This window comes from Jatropha curcas, chromosome 1 (assembly GCF_041381405.1).
Source record: "Jatropha curcas cultivar XTBG-Jc1 chromosome 1, XTBG_Jcur_1.0, whole genome shotgun sequence".
NCBI classification, from domain to species: Eukaryota; Viridiplantae; Streptophyta; class Magnoliopsida; order Malpighiales; family Euphorbiaceae; genus Jatropha; species Jatropha curcas.
The window spans coordinates 12460061-12463878 of NC_143151.1; positions in this window are offsets into that span (position 1 = coordinate 12460061).

A 3818-nucleotide genomic window follows, 5' to 3' on the forward strand; every position below is an offset into this window, starting at 1 on the left:
GTGCATTTGCAACACTATTAGACTGATTAGTAATCCGACAATGGATATGTTCTTTAGCGTGTTGGCTGATAAGTTTCTGCAACTTAGTTTTTTATTTTTATTTTTATTATTATTTTTAAAGATTTGGTGGGGCTGTTTCTCATGTTGCTTTTTCTTCACTTTTCATCTAGGGGTGAGGTTCCAGTTCCAAATAATGCGGAACTAAAATAGAATTGAAAAGTGACGGTTTCAGTTTAATTGAATTGAAATAGTTAGAACTGGTTGCGGTTCACGTAATTTTAAAATAAAAAAATTAGAGAATAGTTTTTGTTTAAAATTTAAATATTTATAAAATGTTGGAAAAATTGAGTTTCTTTAATCTTTTTCTTGCTCTTTGTTGAACTTGAATTTTCTGTGCTTGCCATCATAGAATAATAATATGCAACTCTGGAAAAAATTAAGTATAAAAAAACTAGAGAGAATAATTAGAGATTGGAGATACTATAGCCATAATAAATGGTTCGTGCGACAGCGGCGGAGGCAGGTTCAGGATAATTCATTCAATCTTCTTCTTTTTTTCTCTTTTTCTAAATTTTCCTCCCCCCCCCCTCTTAAAACATTTCTAGAAACTTGAGTTTTCTTTCTTCTGGAATACGTTTATTTGCTAATATGATGGCCGGTCATAGTTCAGTAAAGATTTTAAGTGGGTTCGCTTGGACTATGCTATGTATGAATGATCTTTTCTATTTCATAGGGGATCCTGGTCCTTTATTTATAGTTCTTGCATTAACCGGTATTTGAGAATAATTTGGACAATTTCAAAGAGAAATAATTTGGTGTGAGGATGAATGAAAACAATGGATATTTATAGTAAATCTAAAAAATTTAACTTGCACAATACTATTAAAACTAGCCATTATATAGCCATCCATTTATAGCTGTTATAAGAGTTAATTTGGAAATTTTGATAAAATGTTTTGAGAAAATAAAAAAAAAAATGTTGAAACCACCGGTTTGAACCATCAGAACCACCACTTCTAATCATTTGTCACAACTTTCGACTCCAGCCGGTTCCCACTAGCTTTAAGAATCGTCAGTTCATGGTTCTGAAAAACATAGAATCAGAACTGGACCACAACCTCCGGTTACGTTTTTGGTTTTAATCGGTTCCACACAGTTCTGGATCTGGTTCTAACTGATTTTGAACCGACAGTTCCGATTCCAAAAATCGGATTTTAACCACCCCTATTTCATGTCTTTATTTTGGGTTTTAAATTGGATATATAAATGTCTTATTAGTTGCTAGTGACAGACATTACTAAAGATTAATAATGTATAACTACTTTCTATTTTGATAATTTGTAACCTTTATTTTGACTTTCTTACGATTACATTGCACACATCTTGTGATCATAATGAAAAGTTACTATGAGCGCTGTCCTTTTTTTCCACCCACGATATTTAAACTATTGGTACCATCACATTAGAGTTTTAGACTTCAATCTATCTCTTAAAAAATTTTCCTACTACTTTTTTGATAACACAAAAGCACTGTTAACCAGTTTCTAGGTAAATGGTTGGTTACATACTGATGTTATAATTATTTAAAAATAAAAAGTGGCTAGAAATTGCCACATCAGATTTAAAACATCAAATTTTCTCTCCTTTCTTCTCTCTCTCTCTCTCTCTCCAAATTTTTGTGCCTTCTCTCTACTGCCTCTTGAAGCCTCACATGATACTCACCAGTCACCAAACTACCGTAGCATGATGACTGAAAAATTGAACCTTATCAGAACCACATGAAGCCCACACCAAACCATTCAGAATCTAGCAAGGAGTTCATTTTCGACATCCATTTGTGGAGTTGATAAGCCATGTCGTAGGAAAAAGCTTCGACAGCCACCACAACGCACCTTTCATTGTGGTTTTGTAAATCAGCCATAAATCTTGAAATTACTCAAGAGAAATTACTTGAACATCAAAGGGTAGTCAATTGATGCTTAGCTTATGGACTGAGATGACCAGCATCGGCTTATATCATCGAAATTGCTTCCTTTACAATTGCCAAAATTTTTTAACAATTTCTCTTTCATCGAGCTCAAAGGGCTCCGTTCAAGTCCCAAATGAGCTTCCTGCGATGAGTAGATATATTTAGAGCCCGAGATCGTCGACTTTCATGGAGATTTGGTCAAAAAATTTAAAAAGAAAGGGTGAGAAGATGTTGGTTGTCTAGAGAGATGATGGAGATGAGAATTGAATCTCTCTCCTATTATATAATTGGTTATTCATTAGTTTTTTTAATTTGATGTGGCAATTTGTAGCCACTTTTTATTTTTAATTAGTTTTTACGTCAGCATGTAACCGACCATTTACCTAGAAATTGAGTAAGAGCACTTTTTTATTATCAAAATAATAGTTCGGAAATTTTTAAAAGATAAATTGAAGTCTAGAGATTCCAATGTGATGGTACCCATAGTTGAGGCACCATGGGTGAAAATAAGCAATCCTTTTATTCTTCTATTTTGATGGTAAAGCAAGCATAGTGAGGATTTGACCTTTAAAGAAATGTTGCCATATTGTAAATTAAATCCCTTTGCTAATAAGAGCATGTTAAGCCCATTCAAGGAATGTTATGGAAAGATTGTTATGCTGAAATAATTTTGAAGTTGAAAAAGTGGTTCTAGTGATAGTTTTATGACATCATTCTAATATGTAGCGATTTTGAATAACAAGTTTCTTTATTTTGTATACCTTTATGGTAATTGATAGAGGTAAACTCAGAAAATTATAAAGAGGATGTCAAGATTGCTGTTTGTGTATTAATCGAATGCCATTTCTAGGTTTTCATACAAATATTTATAATACATCTTGAATTGTAACTGACTATGTATATTTATGATAAGAATCTCAGCTATGAATGTTGAGCAAGAATCTTGACAATTAATGACTTTTAATGATTATTTTGACTGAGTGTTACTTTATTCAAACGAATATGAATGCTAGTCGGTCTTAACTAGTTGCTCGGCTCTTATGCTGCTCGGTTTTTAGACTTGTTCGGTACAAATTAATAATCTATTCTTATCAAAAGTCCCGCTAAAGTAGCACGAATCATTTATATTCGGTTGTTCAAATGTTCATTCCAACACTTTAAGTTATTTCCAAACACCTATTTATATTGTTCTTCCATGTAAGCCCTAGATGTCAGACCATCATTAGCCCATGTCTTGTCCTCTTAGACCAACGCGCTTCTTTACTTCATTATTAAGGGGTGCCCCTGTTTCAACTTTGCGTCTATTGACGTTCCATTCTCTCCTGCCGTCTTTTCTAGTTCCTTTTCCTGTTTATAAATTGAAGATTGAAGCGCCCTCTGTCAATTTTGAAGCTCTTTCACTGTCATTTTCATTTTCTTCTGCAATTTCCTGCAAGATTTTCCAAGAGGTAACTTTTTCCCCTTCTATTTGCCTTTTCGTCTTTTCTTTTGTTTGCACTTTGCTTTCTTCATCACGAGCTCTGATGCTCCCTTTTCTAGAAAAGGAAAGGCCATTGTCATTGAAGCCTCTTCTTCTTCTTCTTCTTCTTCTTCTTCTTTAGGCTCTGAAGCCACAAAATCAAACAACTTTCCTTTTAGTTGTCTTTTAGCTGCCATGGAGGTGGTTGACCAAACCTCTAGGATAACCCCTAAAAGGGTTTGAGCACTACCATTATTATCAAGGATAGGAATACTCGCCCTCACCTCTGTAGAACTCCCAACCTTATTCCCTCTCAAACAAAAGCTAAAAAGCCTGCAAAAAGGAACAAAACTAGCGTAAAAAGGGAGAATAGAGTGTCAGAATTAAGTT